A 22,753-nucleotide genomic window follows, 5' to 3' on the forward strand; every position below is an offset into this window, starting at 1 on the left:
AGAAGTTTTTGTATCTGGCAGTGCCCATTTAAGCTTATGCTAATGTGCTTGAGTTGAACTGAGGACAGTCTATGGATGAATTGATTGCTGCAGTGATCACTGGATGTTAAGAGCATCGCCTCACTCCTTAGTACAGTCGGTGCAGGCAGTCACTGGGGAAAACCTAACTGGGCGAAGAAAAAGTTGCCCAAATCCGAATAAAGCAGGGTATGGAATATAGATTCTTCTAGACCAGTGTTTCCCAAACCAGGGTGCCTCCAGCTGTTGCAAAACTAAAACTTCCAGCATGCCTTTGGCCACACTTAGTAGATTCTGCCCACTGCATACCAGAAATGCCCCACAAGACCTGCCATTTTAGAGCCATAGTCAAATTTGTCCCTAGTCAAATCTGCTGAAATTCTTACTATTTACTACCTACCATATTTACTACCATACTTACTACCGTAACCCTAATGTAGACCTAACTGGGCAAAGAAAAGAACATACTTGCTCATATCACAATATAGCAGGGTATGGAATATAGATTCTTTGGCTGTCTGGGCATGCTGGAAGTTGTAGTTTTGCAACAGCTGGAGGCACCCTAGTTGGGAGACATTGCTTTTCAGGATGGGTAGGCTGTCTCATGAATGCTGTCACAGATGTGAAGATTTATGGCATTTCATTTGAGTGCCCCTTAAAACAATTCTGGATTGAGATTGCACTCAAGACTCGTCCAATTGAGTGCGGGCATGCTTGGAGTTGTAGTTTTGCAACAGCTGGAGGCATGCTCTTTGGGAAGCACTGATCTAGAAAAGGCTATAGGGGGAGATTTATCAAGCTGTTCCCGTCATTTTTTTTGGCTGTGAAAAGGTGTAATTTTTTTTTTTGTCTTTTTGAAATAGACGTTTTTTGAGAAACTTGCTGTGGGTTGCAGGGCTCTGCAGTTGCCCATGCAGTGGACAGTATCTGTTAAAGGGGTTATCCAGGAAAAAACTTTTTTATATATATCAACTGGCTCCACAAAGTTTAACAGATTTGTAAATTATTTCTATTAAAAAAATGTTAATCCTTTCAGTACTTATGAGCTGCTGAAGTTGAGTTGTTCTTTTCTGTCTAAGTGCTCTCTGATGACACTTGTCTCGTGAACCGCCCAGTTTAGAAACAAATCCCCATAGCAAACTACTCTGTGCAGTTCCCTAGACAAGCAGAGATGTCAGCAGAGAGCACTGTTGCCAGACAGAAAACAACAACTCAACTTCAGCAGCTGATAATTATTGAAAGGATTAAGATTTTTTAATAGAAGTAATTTACAAATCTGTTTAACTTACTGGAGCCAGTTGATATAAAAAAATGTAAGTTTTTTTTTTTTTTTTCCTGGAATACCCCCTTCAACTGCTTCTTTGTTAAAAAGGCACAACATTTTTGCGCAGACATAAAAACAAAATGCAGACCATGACCAACTTGGCTTAAAGAAAAGACACAACACAGTGAAAAGACATTCTTTTCAAGCATGGGGGACCACTTATTTAGAAAGGAGTCTTCTTTTAGAATAGAGTAATCCAAATTAGCTAACAACTAAGCACCAACCAGGGTTTTGACAGAATAGTTTTTTGAAAAAGAGCAATACATTATTATGAAGAGCAATACCGTATATACTCGAGTATAAGCCGAGTTTTTCAGCACGATTTTTTCGTGCTGAAAACACTCCCCTCGGCTTATACTCGAGTGAACTCTCCGCCCTCAGTGGTCTTCAAACCTGCGGACCTCCAGATGTTTCAAAACTACATCTCCCAGCAAGCCCGGACAGCCATCGGCTGTCCGGGCATGCTGGGAGTTGTAGTTTTGAAACATCTGGAGGTCCGCAGGTTTGAAGACCACTGCCCGGGCCTTCGTCATCATCCAGCTCCCCCCTTTAGTTTTGTACTCGCCTCCGCTCAGCGGGATGTTCGGGTGAGCTAGTCCGGGCCATCTGTGCTGCAGGACCGTCCGGTGGGGAGGGATAGTCGTTCTGGGCTGTCCATCTTCACCAGGTGGGCCTCTTCTCCGCGCTTCGCGCCCGGAATAATGACGTTGCCTTGACGACGACGCACAGGGACGTTCACGTCCTGCAGCACAGATGACCAGCTCACCCGAACGTCCCGCCGAGCGGAGGTGAGTACAAAACTAAAGGGGGAAGGGGGGGGGGGGGGGCTGGATGATGACAAAGGCCCGGGCAGTGGTCTTCAACCTGCGGACCTCCAGATGTTTCAAAACTACAACTCCCAGCATGCCCGGACAGCCGATGGCTGTCCGGGCATGCTGGGAGTTGTAGTTTTGGAACATCTGGAGGTCCGTAGGTTGAAGACCACTGTTAAATCAGACATTGACAAGCAGTGATGATGAAGGGGGTGGTGTGGGATTATGACAGGGTAATGATGAAGGGTGGGATGATGACAGGGTAATGATGAAGGGGGGGATGATGACAGGGTAATGATGAAGGGGGGGATGATGACAGGGTAATGATGAAGGGGGGGATGATGATGAGGGTGTTAATGACGGGGGTCTGGATGATGACAGGGGGGGGATGATGTATTTCCCACCCTAGGCTTATACTCGAGTCAATAACTTTTCCTGGGTCTTTGGGGGGAAATTAGGGGCCTCAGCTTATATTCTGGTCAGCTTATACTCGAGTATATCCGGTATATTTGGACAGATAGCATCTTTGATAAATTTGGTGCACAACGGCAAAAAACAGCACAAAAGAAACCACAGAAAAAAGGACTTAGTACAGCAAAACAATGATAAATCTCCCCCAAATTCCTTACCGGCTATATTCCTTACTCTACACAACTCCTACAATATGGCAGAATAATCAATTGCCATCAGTACTGTTTGCCCCCCCCCCCCCACTGGCTGCCAGTATTTATTTACAGTATGTGGGCTATGAGGACTGCACGTCCTGTTGGTTTTGCAGTATCCAGTTTTATATCTTATGGTAAATAGAATCAAAAATCTATTTTCATTTGCTACATTTCCCTTGCACTGTGACTTTTTTCTGCAATCAAATTAATTCAGAAATTATAGTCCACGTCCCGCTGACTCCTTTCTCATTAACTCCCAACTAAGTTACTTTATTGATGTCTTGGTTTACCCATCTGTAAAATTACCCTGCCACCGTGGAGTCAGGAATTGCTGATTTTAATGTGAGAGAACCGGTCTCCGTTTACTTGGAAGATGTACAAAAGAATACATCTCCTAATTTTCCGATCTCACCCTTTGTATAAACTAGGAACAGATTTTTGGATTTGCATGGAACATGTTATTAACCTGCATGTCTGCTCCGGTCCCTGATGAAACATGTGACCATTAACATGCGAGGTTCATTCATATGCAGATTAAGTCAGAATTTTCTGGGATGATAGATTCCTATTATAATTAACATTTTTAATATCTTGTTAGGAGAAAATGTAATCTTCCTCACCTTCCAGCAGCCCCTAGTTCCTCTTGTCTCCAGGCTTTCTATGCATCTTAGGAAACTTTACTTGTCTCATATAGCACAGTAAGGCTATGTTCACACAGCGAAATCTCCGGAAAGCTCTCGGAAATCCCGCTGCAGCAGAGTCCCATTTATTTTGATGGGATTCTGCTGCACTGTGTACACAGCGGAATTTCCAGGGTAGGAGTTTCTGCCGTAGAAATCCTGATTCAGGCATCTGCAGAAAGAATAGACTTGTCTATTGCTTCTGCCGGTTCCACTTGGAAATGCTTTTCTGTCTAGGACGGCTCATTTCAAAACGGTCCTAGCACCCGCCCGGATCATTCAAATGTGCGGAATTTCCACTTATGTTTTCCAGGCTGAATCTGCCTTGTGAACATGACCTAAGGTTCATACTATGGAATCTGTGGGCAACCAGCGCCGGCTGAATTATTCAGAGATGGGCCCGCGCGGACATTGTCATATTCTGAAAGAATGAGCAGCATCATTCATGTGCACAGTGCAGCGGAATCCCATTGACAACAGTGGGATTTGGCTGCACCAGAATTTTCAAGCAGAAGTTTAAAACAAAATTCTGCTACGAAATTTCATAGTGGGAATGTAGCCTAAATGGGTAACTGGGAGGAAGGGGATGCAACTGGGTGTTACAGTAAAGAAAAACTGCATGAGATGAAGAATGCAGTGGGACCTGAAGGAGTTAAACGATTGGTTTAGGGTAAACATCACAACAAAAAGACCTACTTGGCAAGTGTGGACAGTGACATTTGTGATGCACTGATGTGAAGGAGAGCTGGGTCTCCAAACAGGAGATTGCGGGGGCCTCTGTGCTCGGACCCCCTGCGATCTAAAATTTAGCCCCTATCCTTTGGATAGGGGACAAGATTTTTTTATTTCTTTTTTTTTATATCTCCTTTAAAGGGGTACTCCGCTGGAAAACTTTAACTTTCTGGCTCCAGTTGATAAAAATAAAAAAATAAAAACAGATTTGTAAATCTTAATTCTTCCAGTACTTATCAGATGCTATATGCTCCACAGGAAGTTCTTTTCTTTTTGAATTTCCTTTCTGCCTGACCACAGTGCTCTCTGCTGACACCTCTGTCCATTTTAGGAACTGTCCAGAGTAGGAGCAAATCCCCACAGCAAACCTATCCTGCTCTGGACAGTTCCTGACATGGACAGAGGTGTCAGCAGAGAGCACTGTGGTCATGCAGAAAAGAAAATTTGAAAATAACTTCCTGTGGAGCATATAGCAGCTGATAGGTACTGGAAGGGTTAAGATTTTTTTAATAGAAGTAATTTACAAATCTGTTTTAACTTTCTGGCACCAGTTGATTTTTTTTTCGGTGGAGTACCCCTTTAAGCTTACAGTGATATCTTTTTAAATGCTGTCTTTTTATTCATGTAGATAAGGGCATTTTTACAATAGGAATGTATCACCTGTCAATAGGATAGGTAATAAATGTTATTTAGAAGATGTCCACTTATTATTGGTGGTCAAGCACACACCCTGCCACATTAAAGAGGCGCTGTTATTTGAACAAACGTTGCATAGATCAATAATGAAAGCGAATATAAGAATCTTTATAATGTATCTTATTACACAAAAAATGCTTCTCTCCCCTGTTACCAAACATGACCCCATCCCCTTATGCTGCTCAAATCTTCTTGGAAAATACTGTATATACTCTAGTATAAGCTGACCCGAATATAAGCCGAGGCCTCTAATTTCACCCCAAAAACCTGGGAAAAACTTATTGACTCAAGTATAATCCTAGGGTGGAAAATACATCATCCCCCCCCCCTCCCGACCCCCTGTTAACATCCAGACCCCCATTATCCCTCCCCCCCCCTGTCATCATCCAGACCCCCCTGTCATCATCTAGACCTTCGTCATCATACGTACTCCCTTCTCTTGTTCTCTACTCACTTCCCCAGTTGTGGCTCTGTTGGTCCTTCCCTAGCACCCATCCATCGTCGCCCATCTAAGCTGCGGGGACCATCCGAATTCCAAGGGGAGAGTTGAGCCGGTCCGGGCTGTCCATCTTGACCGGCAGGCCTTCTTCTCCGTTCCGGGCCTGCCCCGTACTAGTAACGCTGCATTGATGAGGCTGCGGAGGGACGTCAAGATGGATGGCCCGGACTGGCTCACCCTCCCCACTGGAATTTGGACGGTCCCTGCAGCGTAGTTGGGTGCGATGGACGGCCTGGCCCATCCCCCTCGCCACCCCCACCAGTATGCCTGCGTTTTTTTTTTCTTCTTCACTCAAGTATAAGCTGAGGGGGATGTTTTGAGCACGAAAAACCGTGCTGAAAAACTCTGCTTATACTCGAGTGTATACGGTAAACTGCGCTTTGTCCTGTGTCTACAAGATAAGCAATAAGTCTGTGGTGAAGGGCGCTCTGCTCCCCACCTCTGGGAGAACTGCTGATTATAGATGAAGCCTGCAGAGCAGAAAAAAAAAATATATATATTGTATGGAGGTTATATAATGCCCAGAAATAGTGCTGTTCCTCGTACACACACAGTTTATCCTAAAAAAAAAAAAAAAAAAGTCACGTGAAGTGACAGGTATGCTTTAAAGAACCGTACCACGGATTCTGGTAAGTAATACCTCTTTGTAATCGGGTTCACCTGCGCTATAAGGCTAAGATTCCACTGAGGTTTTTCATGCAAAAACACTGATAACGCCCATTTTGCCACACAGCATTTTTTCTGTGAAAAAACGCTGCGGCCAGATGTTAGCTGCAAGTCAGTAGTGAACTGCAAAATGCCAGATCCACTCTCCACCTATTGTTGAGACTTTGGCGTTTTTTTTTCCCCGGGAAATTCTTGGTGTTTTTCTTCCATAGAAGTCTATGCGAATGAAAAACGACATGTGGATTTTAACTGGCATTTTTGCAGGCGGTTTTTATTCTTTTTTTGGACTTAAGTCGTCCAGAAAAGTGATGGAGATACTTTTTTAAATAAAATTTCGTAGGGTACAATTAAAAAAATTATTCAGTAGTGATGGAAAAAATTGTATTTAACAAAATGTATCTTTTTCTAGAAATATATATTTTTTTAAATTCATCCTGTTAAGCTTTTTATTAGTAATGTATTTTAATAATGTGTTTAATAAAGTGCGCGTGTGTTTAACTTTTTTTCCCTTTTTTTTTTTTTTAGTACCACTACTCCCCAGCATGGAACAGACTTCCATGATGGAAGTAGTAGTACCTGCACTAATAGACAGATAGCCCCGGGTGTCACTTCTGACACCTGTTGTGTTCCTCCTATATAATGTATAGAAGCCGCGGCACTGCTGCTCTTCTCTGCTATCCTTATTCACATCACAGTTTCATATTTCCCGCAGAGAGCTGTGATTGGCCGGATGGTTCCAGCCTATCACAACTCTCTTCGGGAAATAGGTGTATAGGTGTATATATACGTCAGTGCAGGGGACCATAGAAGAGTGGCCGGCCACATCTATACATCATACAGGACGATCACAGTGGGTGTCAGGAGTGACATCTGCTGTGATCTGTCCTTAGCTGCAGGTAGCTGCAGACAGAGAGCCTCTATATGTTGCAAAACTACAACTCCCAGCATGCCCAGACAGCCTTTGGCTGGCTAGGAATGCTGGGAGTTGTAGTTTGGCAACAGCTGGAGTCTCCCTGTCTGGGAAGACACTGGCAGAAGGGTCTGTTCACATTACACACAATGTATAATGTGAACAGAGCTTCATACTTATCACTCTGCCTTCCATCTGTAGTTCCACCCCTAATGAAGTCATCGGTGGCAGAGCTACAGAGACTTGATAGGGAGCGAGGGAGGTAAGGGGATTGCCTCTTCTGTATACACTATATACAGCTACCTATAGATAGCTGAATATAGTGTATACCGCCAAAAGGGGCTATAGGAGCAGGAGTCCGGTCAGTCTGGTGACAGGATTCCCGGCTACTGTACAGTATTCATGGGTACACTATGCCCCCTGTATACTATACGGCCGGGGGAGGTGAGTAGTGATGCTATACATCACTCCCAACCTCCTTACACTCTGTGGACCGGGCGCTCAGAATCCGACTCACAGAGTGGTACCTGAAGACTGCTACGGGGACAAATATGGCCTTTTCCACACATCAGGAAAAACGCCAGAAAAAACACCCAGAAAAACTGCCAAAACACAGGAAAAATCTGTGGCAGTTTTACTGGTGGGAAAAAACCTCAGTGGAAGCCTAGCCTAACCCTGTGTATTGTATTTCATTTTCTATAACCATTTTTAAGAGATTACATTTAAAAAATTTTTTTTTTTTTTATTGCTACTGCAATTCCTTATAACTTACACAATACTGCTGCAGAAAATAAAGGAAAATAGTAATAAGATGTGTCAAATACAGAACCTCTCAATTCTACATCTTGAAATCCGATAAGACTGCCAACGTCCCCTATTCTGAATAGCAACTTAAAAAGGGAATAATTTCCCATGTCACAAAAGAGATTCAACCATTGCAGTGCTTGACTGCATTCTCCAAGAATAATGGAGGCTAAGTAGAAGTTATTGAAGCAGTCTTCAAAAGGCAAATATTCCACATATCTATTCTTAAAAATCTTCAATATATTTGCCCCTGAATGCTGTAATTGGGATCCCAAAGCAGTGAGCTGCCATTGTCCTCGTGTCGGATCCTCAAGTGCACAACTGTATTTTAACTCCTTTCTGTGACAGAAAAGAAAGCACATGACTGAATTTTTATTCTACTAAAAGATTTCAATGAAATTGATATAAATATATTTTTTTGTTGTAGAAATCACTAAAGTTTCTCCTTGAGGACAGTGTGTGTGTGTGTGTGTGTGTGTGTGTGTGTGTGTGTGTGTGTAAACTTGTAGTGCATGCACTGCTCCATGGGGGAAAAAACAATATGCAAATTAGTTCTTCAGATGGAAGACTTGTCTTCTGGTGCCACACCTATTGGAGATAGCATTCCTGCAATTCAGGGAATCTGCCTTCTCTGTTTCTCAAATGATTGAGGTACAGAGCCCTTTTTCCAGCACTAAAAGCTTTGTAAGAGTGCGTTCACGCCTACAGGATCCTGCGCAGATTTGATGTGCAGAATTTGTAACTGCAGATTAGAAACACTGATCAGTCATTTAGTTTACATTGAAGTCTGCAGCAGAAATTCCTGTGCATCAAATCCTGCGCATCAAATCTGCGTACGAGTGAACGTACCCTAAATCTATAAAGCAAGGAGGGGTGGGGGAGGGAGGAGGCATGCATGCCATCACTTGGCAAGCCTCTGACACTTGAGCTCAAAGCATGAGCATTGACTTGTAAGGATGCTATCTCCAATTGGTGGCACCAGAGAGCAAGCTCTCATCCCTTAGTAGGATCGCTACTTTGCTAACCGTTTGAAAACCCAAAACAATGTAATGCAGAATAGTAAACTCAAAGTGATCTATGCCAATCCCCCTTTTTTTAAACTTTTATACCACTTCAGACAGTGATAGCATACTGGGAGTTGTAGTTTGGATACAGCTGGATGTGGCAGGCAGGGGTATGGCGTGTAGAGTATGTTATCAGGTTAGGTGGCAGTTGGACAATGTTCACGACGCTAGGGGTGTTAACCTACTACATGCCAAGGAAAAGCAGTTACCGATGCCAAGCCCCAGGTAAACAATATTCCTAAATGCCAAATTAAGGTAACCACTTGAACAATTGCAAGAAGGTAATCCGGACAGTACAGTGATTGTAACGGTGGATGAAGCAAGAAACCACAGTTGCTCTTATTGAATTGCTGGGACTTAGTCTTGACAGACTTAGACCTGACTAGACAGGACTTGAATAGACACGACTTTATGGGAGCTGACTACACTGACTTGAACTGCTTCACAGTAGGAATTCCAATTTTGGTGTTTTCCACCACAATGGACTCTAATGGACAGGTGCGGCTTGAGTATCTTTATACCTCACAGCACTCCTTTGTGGGTGCTCTGAGATCCATTAGATGCCTCTATTGTCCTCAAAGCTTCACTTGGACTGCGCTGACGACCTGGTTGGCGGGGTCCGTGTGAAGAGTGTAGTCGCTCTTAATCCGATGTTTTAGCAACAGAGTCTTGGGTCTGTCCTCATGAGGAATGGAACAGGTCACACAGAAGAGGACTTGTCTCTCTCCTGTCTCACGCTTCATTTTCAACTAACTACTCTGACTGGACTAAACTCATCCCTGTCTGGTCAGGCCGGTATGGAGACAAGGCAGTAGGCCCTGATTGGCTGGACTGCTCATGTAGTTTCTTACACATCCTCACACAGAAACATTAACTCTTTATATGACACTAAATGTACAATGGCATTTTAAAGGTAGAACCACCATAAAGGCATTTGCCATGACCTAATGCATTTTGACATGGAGCTGTGGTGACAGAATCAGGCACTATATAGTGACCTCCACCTGACGCGGTAAGTAGACTGGGGCACCACATGGAGGCACCCTGGTTTGGAAACACTGGATTAGACATTACATTTTGTAGTCTGTACTCCTATATACACGTCTACATAGGCACTGTGGACACTACAGTGTAGTCAATCCTATGTGCCAAGTTGTTTCTGTCAACTTAAGGGTATGTTCACACTGAGGGTTTGGAGAGGAATTTCCACGAGTAATTCTGCTCTCTTATTCCTCTCCAAATCATTCAGCAGTGAAAAACCCATAGCATGTAATACAAATTCTGCTCCTCAGTTCACACTGAGGAATTTCCGCTAGCGGAATTCCGTCACTGAATTCCGTTCCGCATGAAGAATGAACATGCTCTTTCTTCATGCGGAATTCGCGTTGTAACTCCATAGAAGTCAATGTAAATTTTTTTTTCAGGCCGCCACACTTCCCACGGGATTCGCGCAAAATTTTTTTTACAATGTCACCTATGCTACGCTGATCTCCGCACTGATTTCTGTGCGGAATTCCGCGCAGATTCCGCACGGAAAAAAACTGTCATTTCTGAGCGGATTTGTTCAGTGCAAATTCCTCGCAGATATTTGTCAGTGTGAATGTACCCGAATAGTCAAATAAATGTTTAGTGACCATTTACGTAGATGATTCCGCAGAGCTTTCGCATCCGTAATGTGTATAAATCTTTCAGACTGTTCTATTTCTTAGAAATCTGTGTTCACTGGGAGACGGGCAGACTATTGACGTCAACGAGAATCCTACATCAGGAAATCTCAGCTGAAGGCTGTCTGGGCATTCTGGGAGTTGTTGTTTTGCAACAGCTGAAGGCACCCTGGTTGGGAAACAATCCTATAAGGTCATAGCAAAAAAAGGTCCTGGAATAATTGTCTGACTTAGGTTCGGATGGATTCTATAGTTTTCTAGCTTGTTCAAGAATTCTGTTTTTGATCTAGTAAAAAAGCGGTTTCCCTTTTTGAAAGTGTATAAGCCATTTCTATCATGAGATCAAAAGATGTAAGGTTTGAAATTCTAGACTGAGTACTAGTATATAGACCATATGAAAATAAATACCTCCAGCCCCAAATTATTAACATTTCTCGGACATTGTTGTCCTTAAACATGGCTCATGTATAAATGGTATATCTGAGACGTGCATCCAATCTGTACTATTGAACAAAAGGGTACCACATATTCTCCCATCTACACACAGTATTGTACTGTAGTGAATTCAGCGTTAAAGTGGTACTGTCATGAAATACAACTTTTGTCATGTTGCTCAGACATGTCTAAAGGGCTTGAGCGTATCTGGTCTCACTATTAGGTCCCTATGCAAATGTGAGTTATTATCCATAGAAGCAGGTAGCATTGTGCTCCACTTTCTGGCAGGCAAATTTGACCTTTCCTTCATATAAGGTCGGACCTCTTGGCCCGCCAGGACACGGAGCGTAGTGCTGCTCGCTTTCCTTGCATTTAACATATACTCACAGTGGGACCTAATAGTGAGATCTGATATGATCAACATCTTTTGACATGTCTGAGCAGTAAAACTTTAAAGGGGAGGTCTGGTACTTAATTTCTTATGCCATGTCCATAAGTGTTTAGTCTGGTCCCAGATGTCTGACCCCCCCCCCCCCCCAAAGATCTCCTGCACGGCTGTCCTCATGCCCCCATCAGGCATCTCTATGGGAGAGCAGGAGATACACAAGCGCTGTACTCGTGTATCTCCAGCTCTTCCATAGAGATGCATGGAGGAGGTGTGTCGTCCATACCTCTGTAAAGTGTTTGCTCAGTTCGTGTGGAGAGCCGGGGCACCGGGCCGGAGATCATGGGGGGTGGGGAGGGGTCTCAGCTGTCAGACCCCTGGGATCACACACTTATCCCCTATACTGTGGATAGAGGACAAGATAAGTACCAGAGTTCCCCTTTAACCTGTTCAGGACGCCGGGCGTATGCATACGCCCTGCATCCCGAGTCCTTAAGGACGTGGGGGGTATGCTTACGCCCGTGGGAATTCCGGTCCCCGGCTCATCGCCCAATGGGGTCCTGAGACATGCGATTTTCTGCTATTCTGGGCTGATCGGGTCTCTGGTGACCCGATCACCCGGAAAATAGGGATGATCGGAGCTGTCAGGGACAGCCCCAATCATCCTGAGGGCTGGGAGTGAGGTCGCAGTGCTGCGATCTCCTCCTATCCCCCTGCCATTGGTCAGAACTGATTCTGACCAATGGCAGAGCAGGACAGTGGGTTGCCATGGCAACCCCCCGTTCTGCCCACCCCTGGATGTCGAGGGGAGCATGGACAGAAGATGGAGGCCGGGTACCTTCAAAGAAGATGCCTGGGGACCCCGGATCTTCGCTGGAGACTGCTGGATCCTGGCTCAGGTAGGGAAGCGACAGTGGGGGGGATGGGGGAATTGAAAGTGAAAGTAAAGTGATCTTTACTGTGGCAACCACTAGGAAGGCCAAACTGCAACTCCCAGCATGCCCAGACAGCCAAAGGCTGTCTGGGCATGCTGAGAGTTGTAGTTTTGCAACATTTGGAGGGTCACAGTTTGGAGACCACTGTTAGTGGTGCCCAAATGGTAGCCCTCCAGATGTTGCCAAACTACAACTCTCAGCATGCCTGGACTGCCCAGGCATGCTGGGAGTTGTAGTTCTGTAACATCTGTCCCTTCAGATTTAGCAATTTTCATGACATTTTTGAAAATTGCTGCTCTACTTTTGAAGCCCTCTAATTTTTTCTAAAAGCAAAAATATGTCCATTTTATGATGCCAACTAGAGATGAGCGAACTTACAGTAAATTCGATTCATCACGAACTCCTAGGAAAGAGTCTCCTAGGAATGTATCCACTTTTTCCAGCCCACCGGAGCACCTGAAAGCTGAACTAATTTATGCAGGAAAAATCATCAACTGCCGAGCAGAGAAGTTCGTGACGAATCGAATTTACTGTAAGTTCGCTCATCTCTAATGCCAACATAAAGTGGACATATTGTATTTGTGAAGAAAAATAAAATGTATTTGGAATATCCATTTTCCTTACAATTTGAGAGCTTCAAAGTTAGAAAAATGCAACATTTTCAAAATTTTCATGAAATGTTGGGATTTTTCACCAAAAAAGGATGCAAGTAACGCTGAAAATTTACTACCAAAATTAAGTAGAATATGTCACGAAAAAACAATCTCAGAATCAGAATATTCGACAAAAGTGTTTTCGCGTTATTAATTCGTAAAGAGACAGTGGTCAGAATTGCGAAAAAGGGCTGGCTGCGTCCTTAAGGGGTTAAAGGAGTACTCTGGTGGAAAACCTTTTATTTTTTATTTTTTAAATCAATTGGTGCCAGAAAGTTAAAAAGATTTGTAAATTACTTCTATTAAAAATCTTAATCCTTCCAGTACTTATTAGCTGCTGAATACTACAGAGGAAATCTTTTTTTTTTTTTTTTTTTGGAACACAGAGCTTTCCGCTGACATCATGACCACAGTGCTCTCTGCTGACACCTCTGTCCATTTTAAGAACTTTCCAGAGTAGGAGAAAATCCCCATAGCAAATATGCTGCTCTGGGCAGTTCCTAAAATGGACAGAGATGTCAGCAGAGAGCACTGTGCTCGTGATGTCAGCAGAGAGTTCTGTGTTCCAAATAGAAAATAATTTCCTCTGTAGTATTCAGCAGCTGATAACTACTGGAAGGATTAAGATTTTTAATAGAAGTTATTTACAAATCTGTTTAACTTTCTGGCACCAGTTGATTTAAAAAAATAAATAAAATTTCCACTGGAGTACCCCTTAAAGCATTGCTATGCAGGATTTTGGACTTTTAGCTTTGACAGGTGTACAGGGAAGCCACTGGCATTTGTTTGCATTATGATATTTTCAGTGTATTTTATTGTGGTAGAATGAGCTTTTGTTCAGATGAGAATGGATGAGACTTTATAATTATATTCTGTTTGTGTTGAACAGTTTAGTTATCTGTAGTATTATAATGAGCTGCGATATGGAGTTGTTTGTGTTTACTGTGAAATGTTACATTTCCCAACATTCTTTGCACGTCAAGTAACCAATAGTTACCCACGGCTTCACGAGTATTCCAGGAGGAGCCGTCATTGCTCTTTCTGAAATGTATGTTAGGGTTTGTATCCACCTGTGAGACGCGGGGGCTAAGTAAACATGTCTAAGTAACTCATACACTTCATTCTATCTATAGGGAATTCCCATGGCGGTCTAGTGAAGTCTCGCTCGTCTGATCTTGTAGCTCCCATAGACTTAAATAGACAGAAGTTCCATAGACACTTCTCTACTAAAAAGTCAAAACATAAGGGCTAGGACTGCAGGGCAGTGTATTTCTATCTAAGGGCATAAAAAGCCATATGTGCTAGCATGACGAGAGCTGCAAAACCCATCCTGTCTTCATGATACTGGGCCCAAAGGTTTAAATAAATGGCTTATTCCAAAATCAAAACTTCTCCACAGGGTGGGGGATATAATTCTGATGGAGGTTCAAATGCTTGGACCCCCTACCAGTCACAAGTACAGGTTGATCGCTTGTGCCCTGAGTAAGGCTGGGTTCACACCACGTTTTTCAAATACGCTTACCGTATACGGTTTTCCGCTAAAAAACATATGGCAAAAACTGTATGCAACCGTATGACTCCAAATACCGTTTTTCCCCGTACGGTTCTATCCGTTTGCATCCGTTTTTGCCAAAGGTTTTGCTATTTTGTTGGAATTACTTTTCAAGCAATTTAATAAAGTTACTATTTTTCTATTGAAATTCCTTCTGCGCATGTGTCAACTACGGATTAGAAAAAACCGTGTGCAACCGTATTCTGAAATTCTGTGTACGGTTCTCATAGACAGCAATGTTAAAAGAACCGCATACGGTTCGCATACGGTTTTCCAACCGGAGGCAAAAATGTGGTTGACATTTGACAAATGGTTGACAAATGAGTTTTTGCCTACGGTTGAAAAATCGGCAAAACAGATGCAATCGTACACAACATTTGGAATACGGTTTACAATGCATTCTCTATGCATACGGTTTAGGATACGGTCGTGTACGTTTTTTTCCGGAAAACCGTATACGGTTACCGTATTTGAAAATCGTAGTGTGAACCCAGCCTAAGCTGCAGTGTGCATGCTTGACCACTGCTCTATAAGATCTCTATGGGACTTCTGGAGGTAGCCAGCCATAGCTCGAATAGCTTTTAGAAGCCCCATAAGGAATGGATGCAGTGGTTGTCGATTCTTGTGATTAGTGGAGGTCCCAGTGGTTGAACCCCCAACAACTGGATACATATCCCCTAAGTTTTAATAAATTAAAATCTTGGGATAACCAGATTTATCTCCAGGCGGTCGTCTCTACGTTAAAAGAATCTATATGGATTCTGGTGCTCTGTCTGGATGTGCACGTCTCTTGGGCCACTCGGTAGATGATATTGCATTTACTAGTGTCTTAAAGGGGCACTTTGGAATTTTTTTTTTTTTTTTAAAGATCTTTTTAAGTCAACTAGCTCCAGAAGTTAATCCTCCCAGTACTTATTAGCAGCTGTATACTACAGAGGAAATTCTTTTCTTTTTGAATTTATTTTCTGTCTGACCACAGTGCTCTCTGCTGACACCTTTGTCCATGTCAGGAACTGTGCAGAGCAGGAGAAAATCCCCATAGCAAACATATGCTGCGCTAGACAGTTCCTAAAATGGACAGAGGTGTCAGCAGAGAGCACTGTAGACAGGCCAAAAAGAAAAGAATTTCCTCTGTAGTATACAGCTGCTAAAAAGTACTGGCAGGATTAAGATTTTTTAATAGAAGTAATTTACAAATCTGTAACTTTCTGGCACCAGTTTATATGAAAAAAAAAATAATAATAATTCCACTGGAGTACCCCTTTTATGGTCTATTCTCACAAAGTATTCTGTGCAGATTTGATGCACAGGATTTTCTGCTGCAGATTTCAATGTAAACTGAACACAGCTTCAAATCTGCACAGAATACTGTACGTTTGAAAAGACCCTTAAACTGGATACATTTTAGCAAGATTGTTAAGAAGGAAATGTCTCATCATGACTGCCCATACCACCATCTAGAGCCCTGCATCGGGATTTTGATCATAGTTGGCATGCTGCTTTTAGACACTCGCAGAAACCTTTGGAAAGTCTTGCACCCTTAAAAAAAAAAAAAAAAAAAGTCTAATTGCCGGCTGTCGTGTACTTACCAATCTTACTAAGACAAAATAGTTTCTTGAAAAACTAAAACTCACAGTATGGCTGTCCAGGCATGCTGGCAGTTGTAGTTTTGCAACATCTGGAGGTCCACAGTTTGAAAACCACTGGACTCTAGATTAGGGCTGGGCGGTATACAGGTTCATACCGAATACCGAAATGTTTGGGCTGCACAATATGAATTTTTCCCATACCGCAATACCGTTTGGGCCCTTCCCGCCTCGGGAATGAATGAATCAGCCCAGCGCAGCGCTGTCCCCACATCGGGGAACTAATCATATGTTACCCACCAATGCTGTTCTGCTCCCCCCCAATTAATTATCAGCCCAGCGGGGTACTACTCTCACATGTCAAGCACTGCCGTCTTCTTACATGACAGTGGGCTCAGCCTATCACTGGCCGGGGCGGGACATCGCTGCGGCTGGTGATAGGCTGACGGCTGTCAAACGTTCCAGTCCCCAGCGTAAGGCCGACGTACGTGGGTTAAAGTTTATTTTCTTTATCTTTTGCAGCCCGGGCATAGGGATACAGCGTACAGCAGTGGTCTCAAACCTGCGAACCTTCAGCTGTTGCAAAACTACAACTCCCAGCATGCCCGGACAGCCGTTGGTTGTCCAGGCATGCTGGGAGTTGTCGTATTGCAACATCTGGAGGTCCGCAGGTTGGAGACCACTGGCGTACAGTGAGTTTCAGCGCCAGCGGCCCCCAACAAAGAGGAGGATGGCAGTGCTTGACATATGTGAGTAGTACCCCGCTGGGCTGATAATTAATTGGGGGGGGGGGGGGGGGCAGAACAGCGCTGGCGGGTCACATGATTGGGGGGGGAGTGAAAGAAATACCGCTTTATACTGTGGAACCGCCATAAGTTACAAAAATACTGTGATACACATATTTGGTCATACCGCCCAGCTCTACTCTAGATAAATAAACTGTTGACATTCGGAGATGCTTTTAACAGACCGCGGCATCTGTTGTGGTGTTACCATATAGTTCCTTTGTATCTGCATCCTGTAACATGCCTTAGGTAAGGGTACACACTGTAGTCATTGTAGCATCTGAATACCGTATATACTAGAGCATAAGCCAAGGCCTCTAATTTCACTCCAAAAACCTGGGAAAAACTTATTGACTAAAGTATAAGCCTAGGGTGGAAAATACATCATTTTCCCCCCCTGTCATCATCCAGACTCCCCCTCATCCCCCATCATCATCTAGACCTTCGTCATCATACTTACCCCCCTCTCGTTCTTTACTCACTTCCCCAGTTGTATCTCTGTTGGTCCTTCCCTAGCAGCCATCCATCGTCGCCCATCTAAGCTGCAGGGACCATCAGATTCCAAAGGGAGAGTTGAGTGGGTCCGGGCTGTCCATCTTGACCGGGAGGCCCTCTTCTCTGCTGCGGGCCTGCCCCATACTAGTGACGCTGCATTGATGAGGCTGCGGAGGGACGTCCCTATGCGGCTGCATCAATGCAGCGTCACTAGTCTGGGGCTGGCCCGGAGCGGTGAAGAGGGCCTCCCGGTCAAGATGGATGGCCCGGACTGGCTCCCCTCCTCACTGGAATTCGGACGGTCCCTGCAGCATAGTTGGGTGTGATGGACGGTGGGGACGAGGGGAACGTTTTCAGCATGAAAAATCGTGCTGAAAAACTCTGCTTATACTCGAGTATATACGGTATGTTAAAATAAACACTTTCTAATTCTTTGTGTGAACAGTGACACCTCTCTTCTCCTTTCTATACACCGGTATTCTACTTGGGACATGTTGGGCTTCTGCCTTGTAGCAATAACTGGCAGCATCACCCCTTCCTGCTGTGATGGTGGAGAGCTGCATAGAGTAGATTGCGGGCTGTCACCGTTTAGCCGCTAGACGTGTTTTCTGGCTGATGTCTTGGCTCACGTATCTTGACATTTGCCTAGTATTCCCAGCACCACATTCATTTTTCTTTGTCTTTTGATGTGCTGTGAGTTAAGAATAGGTACCGTGCACTGTCCTGTTCACACAGTCTGCACTGCATTTTTTCTGTGTGTATATAGATATATTTGGTTGAGGATTTGTTATAGTATTACAAGAAGGAAGACTTCCAGCAAACTGATAGCGTTTCCAAATGTGTCGGGTCAGTGCCAGGCAGAAGGGGCACAGCATGGCGCAAAGGGGCATAGCCTCCCAAATTTGCTGCAATCTATGCCAGATGAAAATTTGAGTAAAAATATACAGTAGCCAAAAGCTGGCTGAGACTTTCGACTACAGAGCATCATAGGTGATACAGTAGGTCGATCTATTGTCACGGCACCCTGAGGCCTATGATGGCTTTAGGGCCTGTCGTGACAGAGCTGTATGCAGGCTATACTAGCAGAGCACAGAAAATCTACTCACTGATTTGCAATGCATTGAATTTAATGAGCAGCCAAAAGATTGCATATAGAAATCCCCAGGGGAGACTTCCTGGCAAAATATAATACAAGTTATGGATACTAGGTATATGTGGACGTTTATCCAGGGACTATATAAAATATATTACAGTTTATAGATACTAGATATATGGGAATAAAACATTGATCCAAGGATTTATTCTGATCGCCATATTGGGGTTGGGAAGGAATGTTTCCTTTGTCATGGGGCAATTGGCATCAGTCTCATGGGTGTTTTTATTTTTATTTTTTATTTTTTTGCCTTCTGGATCAACCCAGTAGGGTTTTAGGTTTAACTTTATAGACTTTTCCTATTTTTGAAATAAAAAAATAAACTCAAACCCCTTAAACATATTTTCGTATTGCCACATGTGATATTGTCCTTACTATTAAAATATAACATAATTAAAACTGCACAGGGAGGAATGGCTTAGATGTAATAAAATGGCAAATCACAAATATGGAATAAAAAGCATTTAAAAAGCCTGATTATTGCCAAAATGGTACCGATGCAGAAAGTTCAGCTTATGGCGCAAAAAAAAGCCCCCAGAGTTATTGTTTTTTTTTTTTTTTCCCCTAAAGTTGTTAATTTTGTCAAATAAGTCAAAGTGGGAACTATACAAATTGCTCAACCTGAAGAATAAAGATAACATACACAGTGATCGGGGGGGAGAGACTTAAGGGGGTACTCTCCGGTGCTTACACATCTTATCCCCTATCCAAAGGATAGGGGATAAGATGCCCGATCGCGGGAGTCCCGCAGCTGGGGACCCCCGTGATCATGCACGCGGCACCCCGTTTGTAATCAGTCCCCGGAGCGTGTTCGCTCCGTGTCTGATTACGATCGACCGCAGGGCCTTTGGATAGGGGATAAGATGTGTAAGCACCGGAGTACCCCTTTAATTTCACAAATAACATGCTTTCTGTTTTGCAGTACATTTTAAAGTAAAATGAAAGGCGTCATTATAAAGTATTTAGTCTTGGGAAAAAAAGAAAAAAAAAACTCTTGTGGTTCTGTAGTTGGGAATTTAAAAGGGATGGGGCCCATGAAAACTATGCAGTTGCTGCCGGGAAGAATTCGTATATTCCATATGCAGCAGCCGTGCTGTGTCCCTATTAACAGAAATGCAGTGCAAGTAGAATTCAGGCAAAAGAATGAACATGATCCTTCTTTTCTAGGGATGCACTGAAATTTCGGCAGAAAATATCTCCTTTCGGCTAAGGGGATTTCCTGCTGATAATTTTGGTGGGCGTGGCCTAAAATAGGTGTGTGAATTTTAACTGATACCCTCTTCGGTGTGAGGTGCAGAACTGCACCTCACACCGGTGCTACACTGCCTGGTCCGTCCTGTCTGATCAGTGCTCCAATAATGCGAGCCTTAGCAGCCTGTAGTAATAGAGCGCCGATAACACTGGTCAGTGCTGTGCTATAGACGCCTATAGTAAAGCAATGATCAGTGTCTAGTGTAATTGATCTGTGTGTCTCCAGCTGTTACAAAACTACAACTCCCAGCATGCCCTACAACCCTTGACTGTCTGGGCATGCTGGGAATTGTAGTTTTGCAACAACTGGAGGCACACTGTAAAACACTGCCCTAAGGGGGCCAACAAATATTGTCAAAATAAATTAGCAAAAAATAAAAAGGCAATAAATGTAGAAAAAGCCACTCCCCCCTAAATAAGTTTTCAAATAAAACAAAGTTAATACAAATACACATATTTGGTAATGCCGCATGCATAAATGTTAAAACTAATAAAATTATAATGTTAATAAAACCGCACGGTCAATGGCGTACATGTTAAAAAAAATTATAATTTAAAAAAAAAAAAAAGGCCAGAATTGCTGGTTTTTGTTCATTTTATGTAGCAGAAAAACAAAAGTGATCCAAAAAGTCCCATCAAAATAAAAATGGTACTAATAAAAAATACAGATCACGGCACAAAAAAGCCTCCATACAACCCCATATATGGAAAAATAAGAAAGTTATAGGGGTCAGAAGAGAACATTTTAAGCATACTGACTTTATTTATTTTTTAAGATATAAGGGGGAGATTTATCAAAACGTGCTGAGGAAAAATGGAGTTGTTGCCCATAGCAACCAATCAGATAGGTGTGTCCTGTGTCAATGTATGGTGAGTGGCAGTGCTGTGGCTCCAAGCTCGGCCAGTACTTTGTAAAGCCACACCACATCCCCTTTAAGAACATCCGTAACTAAAAATTCTGATAATACAAGTTTCCAAAAACAATATTAAAAAAAGTGGGCTAGGTTTTCGGTTTTTGACCATGCACAGCCTAAATTTGGTTTCCGACCCAAATTTCCCTTTCGGTGCATCCCTACTACTTTCAGTAGAATCCGGAATTAGAATTTTAAAGGGGTACTCCATTGGAAAACATGTTTTTAATCCACTGGTGCCAGAAAGTTGAACAGATTTGGAAATTACTTCTGTTTAAAAATCTTAACCCATCCAGTACTTATTAGCTGCTGTATATTCCAGAGGAAGTTATTTTCTTTTTGAATTTCTTTTCTGTCTGACCACAGTGCTCTCTGCTGGACACCTCTGTCCATGTCAGGAACTGTCCAGAGTAATAGCAAATCCCCATAGCAAACCTCTCCTGCTCTGGACAGTTCCTGACATGGACAGAGGTGTCAGCAGAGAGCACTGTGGTCAGGCAGAAAAGAAACTCAAAAAGAGACTTCCTGTGGAGCATATAGCAGCTGATAAGTACTGGAAGGATTAAGATTTTTAAATAGAACTAATGTACAAATCTGTAACTTTCTGGCACCAGTTGATTTAAAGGAGTAGTCCAGTGGTGACTCAGTGGTGAACAACTTATCCCCTATCCTAAGGATAGGGGATAAGTTGCAGATCGCGGGGGTCCGACCGCTGGGGCCCCCTGCGATCTCCTGTATGGAGCCCCGACAGCCCGTGGGAAGGGGGCATGTCGACCTCCGCACGAGGCGGCGGCCGACACGCCCCCTCAATACAACTCTATGGCAGAGCCGAAGCGCTGCCTTCGGCAATCTCCGGCTCTGCCATAGAGATGTATTGAGGGGGTGTGTCGGCCGCCGCTTCGTGCGGGGGTCGACACCCGCTATCTGGGCGGAGAGCCTGGCCCCCGTACAGAGAGATCGCAGGGGGCCCCAGCGGTCGGACCCCCTGCGATCTCAAACTTATCCCCTATCCTTAGGATAGGGGATAAGTTTTTCACCACTGGACTACCCCTTTAAAAAAAAAAAAAAAAAAAAAACTTTTAATGTCTTGAGTTTTCCGACATTCTGCTTCGAATAAAGCAGAGCGGAATTTCTATTGTGTGCATGGGCCCTTATCTATCTTATGTTGAAAATATTACATGCCGCAAAATGTCTTAACCAGCTAAACATGTGTCAAAAGCCCCCAGAAATGGATGGCAACAAAGCGCTGGAGAGTTCTGAAGTGGCAGCAATGAGTCCAGATCTAAATCCCATTGAACACCTGTGGAGAGATCTTAAAATTGCTAGAGATGAGCGAACTTACAGTAAATTCGATTCGTCACGAACTTCTCGGCTCGGCAGTTGATGACTTTTCCTGCATAAATTAGTTCAGCTTTCAGGTGCTCCCGTGGGCTGGAAAAGGTGGATACAGTCCTAGGAGACTCTTTCCTAGGAATGTATCCACCTTTTCCAGCCCACCGGAGCACCTGAAGGCTGAACTAATTTACGCGGGATAAGTCATCAACTGCCGAGCCGAGAAGTTCGTGACGAATCGAATTTACTGTAAGTTCGCTCATCTCTAAAAATTGCTGTTGGGAAAAGGCACCTTCCAATAAGAGAGACCTGGAGCAGTATGCAAAGGAAGAGTGGTCCAACATTCCGGCTGAGAGGTGTAAGAAGCTTATTGATGGTTATAGGAAGCGACTTATTTCAGTTATTTTTTCAAAAGGATGTGTAACCAAATATTAAGTTAAGGGTGCCAATAATTTTGTCCAGCCCATTTTTGGAGTTTGGTTGTGACATTATGTCCAATTTGCTTTTTTTCATCCCTTTCTTGGTTTAGTTCCAATGCACACAAAAGGAAATAAACATGTGTATAGCAAAACATGTGATACTGCCATCCTTTTCTGTGAGAAATACTTCATTTTCTAGAAAAATCTCAGGGGTGACAACGTTTACAGCCATGACTGTGTGTGTATATATGTGTGTGTGTGTGTGTGTATATATAAAATATATATATATATATATATATATATATATATATATATATATATATATAT

General features: G+C 43.3%; 1 protein-coding gene across 2 annotated transcripts in view; it reads left to right on the forward strand.

Moving 5' to 3' along the window:
• The window catches only part of GMCL1 (germ cell-less 1, spermatogenesis associated), a 124,478-nt gene that overhangs the window by 22,257 nt on the left and 79,468 nt on the right, over positions 1–22,753 (forward strand). The window contains exon 1 of one of the 2 annotated variants that reach the window (XM_056571438.1): positions 8,961–9,095. The exons of the other annotated variant lie outside the window; for it this stretch is intronic. The gene's annotated coding sequence lies outside the window, so the exon portion shown is untranslated. Of the gene's footprint in view, positions 1–8,960; positions 9,096–22,753 lie in introns of those variants that run through there. 2 annotated transcript variants of the gene reach the window in all.

The sequence above is a fragment of the Hyla sarda genome, chromosome 4, assembly GCF_029499605.1.
Source record: "Hyla sarda isolate aHylSar1 chromosome 4, aHylSar1.hap1, whole genome shotgun sequence".
NCBI lineage: Eukaryota > Metazoa > Chordata > Amphibia > Anura > Hylidae > Hyla > Hyla sarda.